The sequence below is a fragment of the Aethalodelphis obliquidens genome, unplaced genomic scaffold, assembly GCF_003676395.1.
Source record: "Aethalodelphis obliquidens isolate GAN/ISIS:26980383/991018 unplaced genomic scaffold, ASM367639v1 scaffold5, whole genome shotgun sequence".
Classification (NCBI taxonomy): Eukaryota; Metazoa; Chordata; class Mammalia; order Artiodactyla; family Delphinidae; genus Aethalodelphis; species Aethalodelphis obliquidens.
The window spans coordinates 12,758,133-12,776,851 of record NW_020837949.1 but is presented as its reverse complement, the minus strand read 5'-3'; the positions used below and the strand labels follow the sequence as shown (position 1 = coordinate 12,776,851).

At 44.6% G+C, this 18,719-nt stretch overlaps 1 protein-coding gene and 1 long non-coding RNA gene across 2 annotated transcripts in view; one reads left to right on the top strand and one right to left on the bottom strand.

Annotated features, from left to right (window-relative positions):
- TMEM178B (transmembrane protein 178B) overlaps nt 1-18,719 on the top strand; it is a 367,779-nt gene that overhangs the window by 130,558 nt on the left and 218,502 nt on the right. The gene's annotated exons all lie outside the window — the stretch shown is intronic.
- Nucleotides 2,580-13,992, bottom strand: LOC113618020 (uncharacterized). The gene is made up of 3 exons (XR_003431853.1): nt 13,883-13,992; nt 12,787-12,790; nt 2,580-2,591 (listed from the first exon to the last, which is right to left on the bottom strand). It is a non-coding gene; the product is annotated as an uncharacterized LOC113618020 (long non-coding RNA).

The window sequence follows — 18,719 nt, the reverse complement described above, 5'->3', positions numbered from 1 at the left end:
TGGAAAGTAAGCTTTCCTTGAACTGTAGGGAAGAATTAACTATATTTTGTCGAGCTTACATTTCTCTTTCTGTGCGTAGAAATAAGGTATATTCATTATATCCAGAGCTAATTCAACGTTGGCATCTAATAAATGCATGAATCCTACATCTCTTTGGCCTTCAAGTCTCAAGGCTAACAACAGTTTTCGTTCTGTCATTAAACAAAACCTCTTTGATCATGGTCATTAATCTATAAAAATTAGTTTTTGTATATATGTTATATTTAAAATAAATTTAAATGTACCAATCTCTCTGAAACTGTTCTTGAGAGAATAGAATTGTCAACTGTAACGCAGGTCGCAAATATACCAATTACTCATGAACTCAGGTTTAAGACGATAGTTAGATTTTCTTCCATCTTTGGATATTTAAACTGGGTTCTCACCTAGGGATCGCAAAGGGGGAAAAAAATCAATGAGGAGCTATTACTTACTCTCTGAAGAGGGGTTCTTCTGCCTTACCCGATTGGAGCTGTGAATAATTCAGCATGATCCCAGGCTCCTTTTTCCTTTCTTGAGGTTGAGCTTATTAAAATTGCATGGCCAGAAGACACTGGTGAGGAAATGGCTGGCACCCTCCATCTCAGCTGTCAGAACCCCCAATCTCAGCCCACTCTCTGGGGACACTGGGCTGCCATCAGCTGGGGATGTCCCATGGGTGAATGAAGAAAAGGAGGAAGAGCCGCTAAGTGTCTCCTGCACGCGGTAGTTTTTGTCCCTTCTCTCAGCGGCCATCCTGGTAGTGGTGGAAATGGGATGCTGTCTCCGTGTTCACTATTGATGAACTGAGTCATCCCTGTCGGCTGCCTCATTAAGTATTAAGAGTTCACTGTACTCTAGGTAAGTGCTAAATAGGGCACCGTTTTAGAAGCTGTCCAAGACTAATCCATCTCCTTCAGTGAGATACGGAATCTCTAGAGAAAGCATCTAAACAAAAGAGTCAATTGATTACAGTCAGTGCTATGGTGTTTTCTTTTGGGGGGGAGGGGAAATCTGATGACGCTACAAAAGATTTTTTGAAATAACTTTTGAAAGTGCTATGGTTCTATAGGAGCATTTTTTTTTTTTCATGAGTCAATATATAAAGTTTCTAGGACCAACTAGGATTCAACTTGGAGGCTGAAAATGGCGGGAACCAAATGAGACTTTTAAAATCCTATAGACCCGGGTCAGATTTATTTAAGCGTTGTCAGGGAGGTTGAAACTGAATGTGAAATCTGATTAATCGTGAAAGGAAGGAGGAAATCTGAGACGGACATCGTCACCAAGCACTATTCTGGCAGCAAACATTTGCCCACCATCTGAATCTTCCTTTAAGTCTCTGGTTGTAATCCTTCCCTCTAACCACCCACCCCCATCCCACTTCCTGTTCTTCCTCATTAGGTTAATGTTTTCCCCTCCTCCTATTTTCTCTCTTTTTCATCAGTTTATTTCATTTCTCCTGATGCTCAAGATAAAACATGATTATTATAGAAGACTTTGATAGGAAAGTATAGAAGAGCAGAAAAACCTCATCTGAAATTCTACTACCAATAGACAAATTACTGTTACTTCATATATCCTTTTGCATTTCTTTCCATGTTGTAAATCATACTTTTTATATAATTTTTTATTCCAATTTTTATTTATAATTATAAGCATTAAAACTTGGCATCAAAACGTCTCATAATCATAATTTTAATGGCATCATAATACTCTACCATATGGATATTCATAATTTACTTAACCTTTCCTTTCAAGTTAAGTGTTTATATGGTTCTAATTTTAGACTGTTATAATGTAATGATAAACCCTTGTGTGTAAATCGTTAACCATATTTTTGATAATTTGTTGAGGATAAATTTCTAGAACAGGAATTATTGGCTCAAAAGGTACATACTTTTTTTTTTTAGTTTTAGTTTCTTCACAAACAATGACAAATTTCCTTTCAGAAAACTTGGGCTAGTTTCATCTTACCTAAATTTACCTACACTGAAAATTCTTTTTTCACTCAAGTATATGCTAATTTAATTGATGAGAAATAGTAACTTGTTTTTGAAATTGTCATTACTATGATTATGAGACAGGTTGAACTGGAAGAAATGGTTATGTTTCTCCTTTTTGAAGTTATCTCTTCAATTGCTTTGTCTTTCCTATTCCTTACGTTTCCATCTTACATGAAATTAATCCATCTTCAGGATGTATGTCACTTGGCTTCTCCTCTAGTCCCCCCACCCAACCCCCCCCTTAATCCTTTGCTGCCCCTTATAGATTTCCCTCTCAAGGCCAGTAGGTTGACAACTCCTGGTTTACAGGTACCAAGCCCTCACAGGTGTTCAGAAAATGAATCCCAGTAGCTACTTAAATGGGTTCAGGAACACTTTGGGTTTTATGGCTCTTGGAGTTGGTTAATGTTTCGGGCAACTCCAAGAGAAATGAGACCTTGTGTTGCTCAAATCTGTATGTCCAGCACCTGGAACACAGCTGGCACACACAGAAGGCAAGGTGCTCGGTGCACATTTGTTTAATGAAAGGGCAAATCCTTTTCAAGTTTCCAGCTTCTTTGCAGTGATCTGGCTGTCCTCACCCACAGCCCTATCCCTGATCTCAAGAAAAGTACAAGAGGGCTGCCAAGCAAATTTGAAATTAATCTACGTTTTGCAATTTGTACAAGAATGTAATTAGATTCCTTCTCCAGAGGTAATCCGTTCACGTAATCAGTGACGGTAGTTACTCGGCATGTAGCCTTAAAAAATTGCTGATGCCTCATGAAAATAAACACTTGCCTAGTAAAATTCTGTGCCCGTTCTAGCCATCTATCCGTTTTCTTTTTGTATAAGACATGGTATCTCCTCTGCAGCATGTCCACTTAGAGACAGAAGCCAGGTCAGTTCCCTGGAGGCTGGGAGGGCCCCCCTCAGTCACCACACCTGTGAGGTGGAGGGCTGCTGCTTTCTGTGGGAGGTGCAGAGCGGCGTGGCCATCACCATCAATCAGGTATTTCTCCCATGCTGGCTACCCAGTGCTCACATAATTGGCCATCTGATACAGTCAGCACTGCTTGTTGCTATACAGCTTAACTCTTTTTTTTTTTTTTTTTGAGTAGAAGTGTAAGCATGAATTAAGCACCAATTAAACTCGTGTAAACAGGGGCGCAACTTCCTTTCTTCCTCCTTCGCTGATTCTTCGTTCTCCTGCCAGAAAGCTTTCCCTAGCCCTGGGGTGTTGTGAGTCTTCAATTATCCTGCTTTTAACGGCAGTCAGGCCCGTGCCCAGCAGGGGCCCTGAGCCTCCCCTCCAAGGCCTGTGCGGATACACCAGTCAGGCCCCAAACCCGGGAAGCAAGAGGTTGGTAATGGAGGCATCACGCCCCGGTTGAGAAAAGCTTGAGAAGGTCATCTGAGCACAGCTGTCAGCTGCCCTCTCTAGTAACCAGGGGGAAAGAGATGATGTCAGTTCCCTGAGCTGGGAAGTTCTCCAGTGACTTGGAACAGATGGAGGGAGAGTGTACTGATTTGCACGTGGTGATCCTGGAGGAGTCTGTCAGTTCTGAGATGAGGTCTCCATCCTCCATCCTCGGCTCTCTAAGGGAGGTTGGGTGCCCCTCCTGTATATCGCTTTCAGCACGCTTTGTACTTCGTATCGCAATCATTTACCGTAGTGCTTGTCTACCCTAGGGCAAGGAACATGTCTTATTCACCTTTTAATTCCAGGGTCTAGTATGGCATCTGGCACGTAGTAGTCATGAAAAACAATTCTTTAATGAGAAGAAGTTAAGGAGTGTAAGAGTGGAGTCGTTGCCTGCAGGGGCAGCTCAAAGCATAATGGTGCCGACTCAGAATTGTTGAAAGTAGAATTTATATTGCTCTCAACTGGGTGAGCTCTGTTTTGAGGAAGAATTTTCTCCGTTTTCCATATTCACTCCGGAAACCTTTCTCCAAGTGATGGTCCCCCAGAGCTCTTCCTCCATTTTCAGGCTGGTCCTTCTCACAGGTTCCTGTGCATCTCAACACAGACAGACACTGGGAGCTAAACTGTGGGTGTTATAACTCCCACGTCCTACTAGGGCATGTGTTCTGCCAGGGAAGAGTCTTAGCCTCTGGTCACACAGATGCTTCCAAGGAGCTCAGTGTTTGGAAAGTCCGGAGCACTCTGACTTGTACCTTTGCTGGTCAGAAGGATGTTGAGAATTCCATGCATCCCTGGGGGTTCTCCACCAAATAGTACTTCTCCCTTTTGAAAAATTGGCAGCACGTTGTTCAGCTGCTTCTTTTTTTTTTGGCGGTATGCGGGCCTCTCACTGTTGTGGCCTCTCCCGTTGCGGAGCACAGGCTCCGGACGCGCAGGCCCAGCGGCCATGGCTCACGGGCCCGGCCGCTCCGCGGCATGTGGGATCTTCCCGGACTGGGGCACGAACCCATGTCCCCTGCATCGGCAGGCGGACTCTCAACCACTGCGCCACCAGGGAAGCCCTGTTCAGCTTCTTTGACTTCACTGTGCCTCTGTCTGTATCCCATGAAATAGTCCCCCACAGAATTTCCAAACTGTGGTCCCAGGACCAGCAGCCCCAGAATCACCTGTGTGGGCTTGCAAAATACCCGATTTTTGTCCTGCCAGTTCAGACTACTGAATCAAAATTGTAAGCAGGGCCCAGGAATCTGCATTTTAACAAACTGACAGTTATTCCTATGTGCTAGCTAAAGTTGGATAACTCCTGCTCTAGGGCATGGGGAGTTGGTCTGCCTGAGATCAGTGGTCCTAAAAGATGTCTGGTCCAGATGGTGCCAAGGGATAGTAACTGCTTCCTTTCTACAGCCTGCTTCTTGCTGATTCATAGTTATATATAAAGCTTGTGATATGAACTGTTGGGGTTAGAGTATGAGTAAGATGGTGCAGCTGTCCTATACTGCGTAAAGTCCAAGATGTCTGCATTCATACATGAATCACTTTAATACATGGCACACTGGGGCACATCAGTGCCATGAAAGATGGGGAGAGGAGAGAGCGTTTTACTGAGGTTAGGATGATCTGGTGAGAGTTTAATGGGAGGTAGGATTCAAATTGGACCTTGAAGCGTGGCTAGGACTTCCCAGGCACACTCGGGAAACAAAGACTGTCTAGACTGCTGGAGCCGCTTGAGCAAAGTCCCGGAGATCAGGAGGATGCTGGGATGTCCCGTGTGGCTGGAACGGAGAATGCACCGAGGCTTACTCATGGGGAGAAGAGACTGAAGGAGGGGTAAAACTCACGTACATCAGGACTCTCTTCTGTTTGCCCAGGGTAGCCTTGGAACATTTTCTAGTGGGATTTGATGTGATCCCATCCTCTGGGTACAAAACCTGGTCCACGTGTTTGCATGACCATTCTATTTCCCCACGTTTGGGTTCACAAAGTCCTTTATTCCCTTTGTGTCATCTCACACCCCGTGCCCTCAGAAGAGTTCTAGGCCATCTGCGCTTCTGTTCTACGTGGCAGAGCCGAGCCTTGGTGAGAGAGCAGAGGACAGAGAGAGAAGAGACATGGTTTGGTCATCTCTGCGTTGTCCATGCTACTGGAGGGACAGACGTGGGAGGTGACAGTCCACGACGGTGGGTGACAGCAGAGGCATTTATATTTGGCTTTGCCGCGCACGGCGTGATTGCTGGCAGCAGGAACAGATTTACCTTCCTAATTAGGCAAATATTCAAATGAGCTGGCACTCCCTGAACACATGCCACCGAATTGCAAGGCCCTGTCAAAGAAATCGTATCCATTTTCATTTCAGTATTAATTATTTACATAAATACTAGTTGGAGTACTCTGGGGCATTAGCAGTAAGAGATCCCCATCATATTGGCTTCTATGGCAAATGGGCTCCCAGCTGTACATCTTCATTTGTGATTGAATTTTTTATGAAGCTGGGAATAACCTCTATCAAATTCAGAATCATTGAATCAAGCCTTCTGATTTATTGTAGTAAGGGATGTGTTATAAATTATACTGATAATAGTTTCCTCGTTGGTGTAGAATTCTTGCTCGAAGACGGATTTCTCTGTGTTGCAGTGTACACAGTAGGCTGGGAAAGGCCATTCGTGGTTCTAATTCCCTTTTGAACTTTAGTTTCCACTAAAGTACAGTCAGATGTAAATGATGGGCTGTACTCTAAGCCCATATGTGGATAGAACAGAAGTTATAACCGTCAATAAAAGCATTCATCTGTCACTTATTCATCTCATCATGGAATTTTATAGCTGGAAGCAACATTGGAGATCATCTAATCAAACTTTATCATTTTAGTGATGAAGCCCAGAGAAAGTTAAAGATCTTGAGGCTGAGGTACTGAAAGTGTGTTTGTGGGGTACAGACTAGCCAAGGGTAAAAAGAAAAGTGGATGGGTTACCAAAACCAAACCAAACCCTAAAAACCCTCTGAGGATAATGCCAGGTTGCTTGTCTACATATATTTCAGTCACCATACTTCCTAGGGGTCCATGATGGAGAGGTACTCCTACTTGTTCCTTAACAGTTACCCACTGAGCCCCAAGAAATTGCCAGTCGCCCTCTGAGGTCTTGGAGTACGCTCGTGAACAAGGTGGGCATCGTCCTTGCCATTTGGATCTTACATTTCCCCTGGACACACTGTGCTTGTCTGCTGGCTTCAGGCCTGTCTACCCAGCTCAGCCTTCCGGCTCCTAGGTGTGTGATGTTTCTTAAGCTTGCCTGCTGTTTGGCTTTCTAATGAGAGCAAACAGAAGAGCACAAGAGGGATTTTTTTTTCTCTCTGTTTAATCACCAGGAAAAGTTGGACTGGATGAGAGCAAGAGAAAGAGCAGAGCTGCAGTGATGTTCTCTGATTCCAGCTTCTCAGCGTTCTCTGGGAGGCTGGCCAAGCAAACGCCCTCACCCAGAGGCCGCTGTGCATGTTGGGAGGGACCGGGTAGAGGGAGCTCGGATCTCAGGAAGGGCTTGTATGGAGGGGGAGAGGAAATGGAAAGGTTCCCCAGCGTCTCTGACTAAACCACGTGCAAGTTCGGGAAATTACGGAGATTAGGTGGAGGGGAACTAGACAAAGGGAAACGTGGGAACGAGCGAGGGGAAAGCAGATGTGCGAGTGTCTGTGTGGCGGTGGTGATGCGGTTACCAGAGCCCCTGAGAGGAGTCATGAAAGCCCTGAGCAGAACTTCTCTCTCCCCCGGTCACAGGCAGACATCACCCGCGGGAGGGGAGGCAGGCGCTGGGGCATCGTATCTGTGCCCTGTGCACATGTTGAAAGAAGATAACAGAGCCAAGTCAACTGCCTGGGGCCTGCATCTTTCCCAAGATACAGAAGATTATTTAAAAGGGATTGTCTCTGTCCCTCCAAGAACAGTTGCAGCGTATGGGATGGGTCAAGAGCTAGAATAAAGTAATCCAGGGTAAGGGAAGGCCTGGGAAAGAAGCTGATGAGACACGCCTTGAGAGTGGGAATACTCAATGAGAAAACTATTAAAGTAGCAAAAAAATAGGTAAATATTTATCTGATGCTCTGACAGGGGAAAGATTTTCTAAGCTTAAGGGGAATCACAAAGGAAAAGACTGATAGGTTTGTCTACATTCAAATTAAAAACTGTGCAGGCCAAACATTAATGAAAAATCAAAAGGTAAAGAAACCTGGGCAAATACTTGCAACAAACACCAACAGATGAGACATTAGCTTTCTTAATACGGTAAGAGGGCATGTACATAGATTCAGAGCCCAATAAATAAATGTGTAAAGGATTTGACGAGGTTGCCTAAAAGAAGTCCACATTTCTAATAAACGTGAAAAGTGTTCAGTTTCACCAAGTAATCTGAGATGCTAATTAATATAGTAATAACATATCTTTCTTTTGCCAAACAAAATTAGAGAGCTCTCATTCATCGTTGGTGTGTCTGATATAAGCTTACTTGAAATATATTTGGCTGTATTTATCAAAAGCCTTAGCATGTTCCGACCCCTGGACTAAGTAATTTCACTGGTGGCGCAGTGGTTAAGAATCCGCCTGCCAATGCAGGGATCGTGGGTTCGATCCCTGATCTGGGAAGATCCCACGTGCCGCGGAGCAACTAAGCCCGTGCGCCACAACTACTGAGCCCGCGAGCCACAACTACTGAAGCCCACGCATCTAGAGAGCCCGTGCTCCGCAAGTAAGAGAAGCCACCGCAATGAGAAGCCTGCGCACTGCAACGAAGAGTAGCCCCCGCTCGCCGCAACTAGAGAAAAGCCCGTGCGCAGCAACAAAGACCCAACGCAGCCAAAAATAAAAATAAAAAAAATGAAAAAAAAGGGCTGCTATCCTAAGGAAGCAGTCTGAAATACACGTAAAGTTCTATATTCAAATTGTTCATCGCTAAAAACCAGTAGTGATCTTAATGCTCTAGAATGGGGGGTAAGGGTTAAACAAAGTATGCCTCAGTCATATGGTAGATGATGCTGTAACCAGTACGTGGGATGTTTCTGCAGAATTTTTAAAACCATGAAGAAATGCTTACATATTGGATGTTAATTGAAAAAAGCAAAATGCAAACATATGTAGACTCTTTCCAATTAGAATGTTACAAGGAACTGTATACCCACATGCAAGGAAAAGGGCTCCGAGGAGATAAACCAAAATGTTAACGGTGGTTATCTCCTGATGGTGGGATTATGAGCGATTTTTTTTAAGAGTTTTTTTTTGTGTGTGTGTTTATTCCTGTAAGCATGCGTGGTTCACTGAAATAAAACAATAACAGCAAGAAAACCACATACTTTATTTGAGAGTAAGAAGAGGAGGAGGTAAATAGAGCACCGTGAACTGGGGAATGGGGTGATGTCAGTGGAGACACATAGCCAGGGAGCTGAGTCAGCAGGTTGTGTAGCTGGTCCCCAGGGCTGGAGCCCGGGAGTAGTGCATGTTGTAGATGCAGGTAAGTCACAACTGGAAGCCCAGGAATAGATCTGAGTCCGGATTGGAAAGGCCCTACTTCTCTGTGGAGGCAAAGGGTGGTCTGTGTTATAACCTCCAGGGCCTGGGAAGAGAGACCACCAGGCAGCCCCTGGAAGGTTGGTGCCCGTCCTCACCTGACTTGGGGTGTAATAAAAGCCATACTTGTGATGTGTCTTGACTGTGTAAAACCTGCACCCCGAGATTCTCTGACCTGTAGGAACAGTACCTGTGCTATTCAACTGAAGTATCATGGACCAGGTAGGGAGGTAACATTGCAGAGAAAAAGTGCGCAGACCAGGCATGTGAAGCCCCATTGCTGAGGGGAAAATCACTCCTCTTTGCGATGGTAGCAGTGAGTGAACCTGGGCAGGTCACACCAGAGGGTGGCTGGGCAGCCCCCTGCCTGGGTGTGCCTTTGCGGGTTACCTGGTCACTCTTTGTGCCTGTGTTCCCCACAGCCGCCCTGGGACCCATAGCGCACGTGCTTCCAGAGTTCTGTGTGGTGAGGGGTGCAGTTTGTGGTCAAGGAACAGAAGGAAATTGTTACGTCCCCTTGGAAGAGCTGAAGCCTTTATCTCCAGACTTCTTAAAAAGGGCTCTAAGTAGGTGACATCACCAGCTATGTGTCGCTTAGCTCTTGGGTGTCAGGATGTCTTTTCTTTGCCCAAATAAGGAGAGACGGACAGATGTTTCCCAGTAATCATCACAACTGAGAAGAGCGAGGGGGAACTGATACGAGCTTCATTTGTGTGTGTGTGTGTGTGTGTGTGTGTGTGTGTGTGTGTGTGTAGCTGACTCAAATATCCTGACTTCATTCCTGAGCTCAAATGCTTGTACATGTGTGTGCACCCAACACCCTTTTTCCGTAACGTTTTCTTCATATCTGGGGATATCTTAGGTGGGTTCACTGAGAAGCAGGCTCTCTTAGCTGCTATGACAAAAACGTGATGGACTGGGAGGCTTAAACAACAGATGTTTCTTTTCTCAGTTTTGGAGGTTGGAAGTCCAAGATCAACGTGCCTACCGGGCTACAGATGTGTTCTGGTGAGGGCCCACTTCCTGGTTTGCAGATGGCTGCCTTCTTGCTACGTACATTTTCACATGGTGGAGGGCAGAGAGAGGAAACAGTCTCTCTAGGGTCTTCTCTTGTAATCACTAATGCCATCATGAGGGCTCCAACTTCATGACATAATTACCTCGCAGAGTCTCCGTCTCCAAAAGCCAGAGCGCTGTCCCTGGTCTGCCATGGCAGGCTGGTCCGCCCGCCCACTTCTCCCTGTGTGGCGCTGCTGGGCAGCTGGCCGACGCGCTCCTCCGCCGGGCCTGAGCCTCGGGAGGGTTTCAGCATATGAATTGGGGGGGTGCACAATCGTTCAGTCCATAACATAGACCTTGAGACTGAGCTTTGCATGCGGAGAGTTTACTGGGAAATGCCCTGTGAGGAAACAAGAGAGGGAAGCAGGATTGGGCAGAAAGAACAGCTAGATGCTAATGGAGTTGTGACAGAGACCTCAGCTGGGGGCTTTGGAGCTGGGATAGCCCTTCAGAGTGTCCTGAGTTAAGGCAAGGCATCGACCACCACGCTGACCTGTCACTGGGGTGCAGGCTGCTGCTTGGAAGGCGTCTAGCCTTGGGCAAGGCGGCTCCCTTTGGCTAAGGACAATGACCAGGGAGAGTCTCAGCTGTGAGCCTCAGTGCTGCAGAGGGATCTGGTGGCGAATCACAGCATCCACTACAGGGGGGCAGCGAGAGTCTCAGAACACCTCCATTCTGACAACTGCCCACCACCGTGGGCCCATCTGTGGGTTTCCAACAGCAGGATAGCTTTCTTGATGGTTCTAGGCATTGCATCAGGGGGTCAGGGCTTGTCCACAGGACTTGGTGGTCCTCCTCCAGAATATCATCGACCTCACGTATAAGTGAACGTGGGCCATTTTCCCCCTGCTTTTAGGGAGCTAAAGTTGGTCACTTTGGAGTGGCACTCTCCAATAGAAATAGGAGCCATAGACTAAAAATTTTTAATATTCACTTTTTAAAAACTGAAAAGAAACAGGCGACGTTAACCTTAATAATGTAGTTTAACCTAAAATAATCAAAATTTTATTTCAATATATAATCTATTTAAAAAATTTTTAATACATTATTTTAAAATTTTTGGTACTAGGTCTTTGGAGTCCAGTGTAAGTTACAGTCTCCATCTGGACCAGCTACATGTCAAGTGCTCAGTAGGCGTGTGGCTCATGACTCCTGTATTAGATGGCTTAGAAAGCAATTTCTTTCTGCTATGAATTCCACTGCCCCCCCCCCGCATCGATTAATAAAATGAAAGTTTTTTTGGAGGGAGTTTAGGAAGCCAGTAATTCAAATTCATCACCATTAATATTAAAAAATATGTGTAAAGTACAGGGCTGGATCTGTTTTGTGTGTGTAGCACTAAGAAGGCTATAGTTTCCTTCTAGAGGCCTCTAAGCTTCTGTTACAGTGTTTACTATTTAAACTTCTAAATCTACACAGTCCATTTTCAGGGTCTTCTGGACTCTGGGCCAACTTTCAAGAAATGATATAGTTTATGATGAACTGCAAACAACAACAATAACAGCAACAAACCAACAGCAACCTGAACCTAATAATGTGAGCATCAATACCTTAAAAAGTCCCAAGATACTGGGATATTAGGCCATAAAAGTAGAAGATACTCTTCTCTCTTCCGTGGGTGATGATACCTTTACTTTCCCAAAGTAGAAAGTTGATGATTTTCTCTGTTGCAAATGAGGACAAGAATTTCTGTGAGTAGAAATTTTACTTTTAAGAATGTTTGGGGGTAAAACTTTTTAATTAATTGGATTATATTTTCACCCCAAAGACAATGCTATCAGAAGTGAGTTAGATCTACCTTTCTTTGACTTTGGCAAACCCCAGGATGGATTTTCCAGCTACAAGCACTTTTTGCTCTCATTTACATAAAGCAGATTGCTTTCTTACCCTGCCCTGCTCTGGGTGTGCTTGTGTTCCTTTTGTTCGTTCACATCTCTGTTTTTCTCCTCTTCCTGGTGATTTGGTACCTGCCAGCTTTTGGAAAGTTCTCCGAAAGGTGGGTGCTGGCGAGGCTGCCCTTGGACTTTCTGCCCTGTGTCTCCTCTGGGCAGGAAGCCTACGGAAACCCTCTCTGTGAGGTCAGAACATCATCGCTTCCTTTCAGATCCCTTTTTGATCCAAAGTGGGTTCCTCCTTCCCCTGGCTCGTCTCACCCCAGAAATCAACATGGCAGATTACTTAGAATTTATCTGACTCCTCAGTTACAAGCTTCGGCAAGATTTGGGCGCACGTGGTGATGCTGGTTTCCGTTAGATCTCTTTAAATAGCTTTGCCTTGCTTCCTTCAGAGCAGGGCTAACTGATAGAAGCGCGATGTGAGCCATATACTAAACTTTTAATTTTCCAGTAATTGCATTTTTAAAAAAAAGTGAGGGCTTCCCTGGTGGCGCAGTGGTTGGGAGTCCGCCTGCCGATGCAGGGGACGCAGGTTCGTGCCCCAGTCTGGGAAGATCCCACATGCCGCGGAGCGGCTGGGCCCGTGAGCCATGGCCGCTGGGCCTGCGCGTCCGGAGCCTGTGCTCCGCAACGGGAGAGGCCACAGCAGTGAGAGGCCCGCGTACCGCAAAAAAAAAAAAAAAAAGTGAAAAGAAACAGGTGACATTATATTTAATACTGTATTTTATTTAACCCTGTATATCCAAAATAACCTCATTTCAGTGTCTCATCAACACAAAAAATTATTGAGATATTTTACATTCTTGATTTTCATACTAAGTCTTCAGTACCTGGTGGGCATTTTACACTTAGAACACATCTGAATTTGAGTGCTAAGTTTTCATCGGAAATATTTGGTCGGTATTTAGAGTTCAAAAAATTTACAGTAGAAAATGTGGATTCCCATATCCAAGTTGTTGCAAACACACGTAAAAGTTTTTCAGTAACTAGATTGAGTACCTTCCAAAATCAGTTTTCTTTATTTATCCGTATTAATAAAACTGGTTTATCAGTGAAGAATGAATTGACTTTGAAGCAAAGTGAACAGTAGTCCTACTAAATAACATTGTGTTTAATGAAAAAAGACGTTATATTACTTTCATTTTAAAATAGAAACTTAAGAGTAATTAAAATTGTGTCAAATTAAAAATTCATTTTCTCGATCACAGTAGCCGCAATTCAGATGCTCAATTCAGGCACATGTTGCTATCTTAGGATATTTTAAAGCCCTGTTGAATTGAAAAGAACAAAATGTAAACAGAACTTTATAGTGTTTTTTTTCCACAGTATCTCTCCGTTTGGTTATTTTCAAGTGTTTCGTTTTAAACGTGTGTATGTGTGTCTTCTTTAACTACCTTTCTGACTCTTTATCTGGGATTATAACTGCTGTTTTTCTACCTTTTAATTGCAGTGGATTTTTCCTGTCTTTCCGATATCGCTTTTCATCTCACCCTCCATCCAGCTTTTTTACTTCCCCTCTCTCCTTCTTTCATATCTGACTTTCTTTATGAACTAGTCACACAGTGTATTTTTTAAATTAATTAATTAATTTATTTTTGTGGTACGCGGGCCTCTCACTGCTGTGGCCTCTCCCGTTGCGGAGCACAGGCTCCGGATGCACAGGCTCAGTGGCCATGGCCCACGGGCCCAGCCGCTCCGCGGCATGCGGGATCCTCCCGGACCGGGGCACGAACCCGTGTCCCCTGCACTGGCAGGCGGACTCTCAACCACTGTGCCACCAGGGAAGCCCACAGTGTATTTTTTTTTTTAAAAAAAAGATTTTGTTTTTAGAGGAAGCTGTAGGGTCACAGCAACACCGAGTGGAATGTACAGAGATTTCCCACGTACCTCATCCCCTGCCCCGCATGCACAGCCTCCCCCATCATCCACATCCCCCACCAGAGCAGTGTACCTGTTACACTCCATCAACCTACACTGACACCTCGTCATCACCCGAAGTCCATAGTTTACCTTAAGGTTCGCTCTTGGTGGTGTACATTCTGTGGGTTGGGGAAATGTCTCATGACATGTATCCATCACTGCAGTATCATACAGTATGATATTTCACTGCCCTAAAAATCCTCCGTGTTCCACCTTCTTAAAAAATTATTTTTTTGTATTGAATAATTTTGAATTCTCAGTAGTTTAAAAAAAAAGACAGTTTAGATTTTTCCCTTACTCTAAAATAAAATTTAAGCAGACCTGGAACCCTTGATTGATTTCCTTTCCTTGAGGGTCATTGACTAACAAAGGGGGAAAATACCCCTGCTACTAAATCCGTCTGAGGTCAGCTAGGCACTCTGTGTTGGGTTTTGCAGAGAGGGCTGCTGGGATAGTCACTTGCTTTTTCGGTCTGACCCCAACCATTAGCTTCTGTTTTGAGATGAAAAAGAGCACAGAAGGCTCTCAGCTCTCCTATCCTTGCAAGGGGCGAAGGGAGGTCAGCTCTGCATTGTGGGGTTATGGTCGCCATGGGAAGTGATAAACAGCATCTTAGCCAAGGATGTGAGATGCTTATGAAGCTGAGGGAAAGGTCAGCTGGGACTGGGTGTTGTCATCGGACAAGACCTGGGGGGAGAGGGGACTGAGGCAGGGCCCTCAGGTTAACTAGGGCCAGTAGATGTGCGACCTTGAGTAAGTCACTCTCCTCCTCCGACCTCAGCTTCCTTCCTCATTGTCGGATTCAGCTGCCTCTGTGTGGTTCTTCCACTGTATTAGCCTGTGAGTCCAGATCCACGTTTTTAGAACACACTCATTCCTACTGCCAGGCAGGCGCCCAGTTACAGAACTGAGAAGAGGTTAAATCAAGCAGTTACATTATTAAAGGCAACGGGGAGAAGGAAGAAAATAGTAGCTAATGTATTTCCATGTTCCATTTTCACTCCCCAAATAAGTCAAGTCTGCATGAGTTGTTTTTGCTTGACCCCTTAAGACCCAAACATGTATCCACCATGCACGCACATCCTCCAGATGCCTGGCCCAGATGTGGCCTGGCACTCTGAGCTTTCCTCTACAACTGGCAGAAGAGGCAAACTGGGGCCTCTTGGGATGTGGATGTCTTGGGAGCATTTCACATAGTTCAGTCTTACTCAGTTTGCCAAGTGTTTATTGAGTATCTACTTATCTTTTTTTTAAAATTAATTTATTTTTGGCTGCTTTGGGTCTTCGTTACTACGCATGGGCTTTCTCTAGTTGCTGTGAGCGGGGGCTACTCTTCGTTGCGGTGCGCGGGCTTATCATCGCGATGGCTTCTCTTGTTGCGGAGCGTGGGCTCTAGGCGCGCGGGCTTCAGTAGTTGTGGCATGCGGGCTCAGTAGTTGTGGTGCATGGGCTTACCTGCTCCGCGGCATGTGGGATCTTCCCTGACCAGGGCTTGAACCCGTGTCCCCTGCATTGGCAGGCGGATTCTTAACCACTGCGCCACCAGGGAAGTCCTACTTAATTATCTTTAAACCTATATTTCTAGGCTCATATTTTGTGCCAGTCCCTGAAATAAGCATTTTATAAAGATCAGCTCATTCACTTATGTGTGAAGATAGGCAGATCCTTTAAAATAAATTCACCAACACAGTTCCTATCATCCAGAAGCTCATAGAATACTTTGAGGTGTATAATATGTCTGCAGGAAACAGTTAAGAGTCCAAGGCATTGTTTTATTAAGTGCATAGGAGATAGTAAGGGCTTCAGACATTCACGGAAGGGAGAGATCAGTTAGGACTAGAATTGAGTCATGACGATAGTTCTCCGGGGATATGTGGGGGGGAAGGAAGATAGTTTTTTGAGTAGGAATAATATGGGTTACAGTTTTAGTTATGGTTGACTGGTAGGTATATGAGAAATAAAAGACACACAGGTAAGTCATTGTTCAATGAACAGATGAATGGCTCAGGCTTCAGGTAGGGTGACCGAACCTAGTTAAGCTGTTGAAGGAGAATAGTTTGTGATGACGACGTGTCCAGTTGGAGATGCTTGTGGACACCTGAACTGGAGTGTAGATAAGAAACCGAGGGAGGAATACAGATTGAGAGTCATGGAGTAGAGGTGATCGTGAAGTCATAAGTAGGATGTGTTTCCTAAATGAAGGAGAGTGAAGGCCAGAGTCGCGTGAAGTGCACAGGGCTTGCACTTGGGGGAAGAAGGGGTCAGAAAAGGGCACAGAGAAGGGGTGACCAGAGACATGGGAGGAAAGCAAAGAAGTGTCACATCGAGGGGTCAAGGAGTGAGGAGGTTTCCTGGTGTGACTGCCACCTGTGCCTCTTGATAGCGGGAGGGACAGCAGAACCCTGGACAGGCCAGAGGCAGAACCCAGGGTTCTTCTGGATGAGGACGAAGAAAGGACTTAGTGGAAAGAGGTTTGTTCATTTCACGCTCATAGATAATTTTGCTCAGAGGCCTGGATGTTACTATAGGACGATTGCCAGGGTTGAGTCTTCTTTCGAGTACACTTTATAAAATGGAAAAACACAACAAAAAAATCTGAGAGCCTGTTGAGTTTACAGCACAGAGAGGAATCATTGAGGTCTCAGAACTGTTTTCCTTCCCTGCTGAGAATCCTCTTCTGCAAACTTTCTTGTTTCTGCAAATAATGCACATATGTTTTCACTTGTCCCCCAGCTCAGATGCAGCCCCACTGCACTCATAAGCCAGCTGCCCTGACAGAGCTCCATATTATTTGGGAATGTCTGTAGATTTTCAACTGAAATAGAGGCAGGAGAGTCAGCATGCTATGAGCAGATCTGCTTCCAAACCTAATCCCAAATCCACATTCTTTTCGTTGTGTAAGTTGTCCAATGGATTTCCTTATGGCGCATAATGTTGTTGTGAGGAATCAGATGTAAATCCACTTCCGTTATGTAAACAAGCACTATTTGGATCTCATTCCAGAACCACCATCAGACTGGAAAAGGGTTAGGAGGTAAGGATGGAAATAGAAGAATTGGGGAAATGTTTTGTTTTGTTTTGTTTTCTGAATTCTGATTAAACCTGTAACTTCTGGAGATTTCTACACACTCAACAAGAGCCCGTCTGGCTTTGGTTTAGCACAGCCTACGTTTTGTTCAAACTTGTTTCTGAAGGGGTTCATTCTGACTAAGAATCAGATTCTTCCAGGTCCTAGACATCAACGGAAGAACGGCAGCAACTTCTGTACGTTTTTGTTGATGTTCATTTCAATGGAGCCGTGCTTATTTTAGTTCAAATCAAATCATAGCATCAAATGTTTATTATTCCCTGAGTAAAATGGAATTGAAAAGTACTTACAGGTGAGTGGCCCCTTGCCCTACATTGATGCAAGTGGCATTTTTTTCCTTCATGATTTCAGCAAGTATCTATCAGGTCCAGTTTATCAGGCAAGGGGATTTTGAGACTACAAAAGGCTGTTTGGAGTGGTATCTATTCTTCAGGAGCTTACAGCCTACGTGGAGAGACAAGAATAACTCAAATAAAAGGATTTTAAAATAATCTGGCTAAATATATAAAGTATTTTATAGTATAGCCTGTGTGCTTAGGAATTCAAAGGAAGTTAAGTAGTATTAAGTGATGCAGTAACCAGAGACGGCTGCTTGGAGGAGGTCGAGTCATGAACTGGATGGACCATATTGGATGGTAGAGTTAAAACTGGAAGAAATATTGAAGCTGGAAAACAGCCTAAACATATACAAAGGTACAGAGGCTTGGTGGAGGTGGAGAATTTGTGTTGCAGAGGATGAAATTGGGTAAACTAATTGGGGTTAGGTTATAGAAAGTCCTAAGTGCCGGACTTACCAATGCTGTGTTCCAGAAGGACATGGAACCTGTGCAGGTTTCCAGTAGGAGAGTGACGGCATAGAGAGAATGTCCAGTCACCTCTAGCACTCTTTCCTCCATTACCAAGCATTATTTCTTTAGAGCACTTTTCACTCTCTGCAATCAGTATGTATCTGTTTACTTCTTATAGCTCTTCTACTCCACTAGGATGTGAGTGCCTTGAAGTCAGGGACCTTGTCTGTTAGACTCACTGCATGACCCTTCCTAGCATGAGGAAGAATGCATGGTTGAGTAGTGTCTCTCTTTGTCACCATGTCTCTGTCCGTGTCTGTATATATAGCTCTATCTCTGCCCCTGTCTCTACTTTCACTCTCTCTGGAGAAATGTATACTCACAAAGTATTGTGTACAATTTTAAGCTGCTCCCATCACCCCAGACCCATGAAGGACCCTGCAACCAAGTTAGGATCACACATTCTGTTCAAGGAGTTTGAGTTCAGCCACCTCTCCATGGCGTCTCCCTCTGTCACCAGGGGAGGGGTTTTTCTTTGGGTCTCTTATTCTTTTTGCCAGTGGGGAAAGGGAAAGAGGGTGAGCAACATGCTTTCTTCATCTCTGTACCTCCAGTGGAGGATGTAGTGGAAGAGGGAATGAGAGAGGATTTCTGGCAGCTTCTTCAACAGGTGGGAGCGGTTAGTACCAAGATGTCTCCAGTGTCTGATTGGAGGTCTGATGTCTCCAGGCCAGGTGAAATATAGGAGGCCGGGTTAAATTTGAATTTCAGATAAACAATGAATAATTTTTTTAGTGCAAGTATAGACTTCTGTTAAAGCAAGTATAAGTATATAAGCATGTCCCCACTATTTCCTGAGACATACTAAAAAGTTACTCATTATTTATCTGATATTCAGATTTAACTGGGTGTCCTGTTTTTTCCCCCCCGAACTCTAATAATCCTAATTAGGATCTAAGGGCTTTTACAAGGTCCTAAAGGCACCATCACAT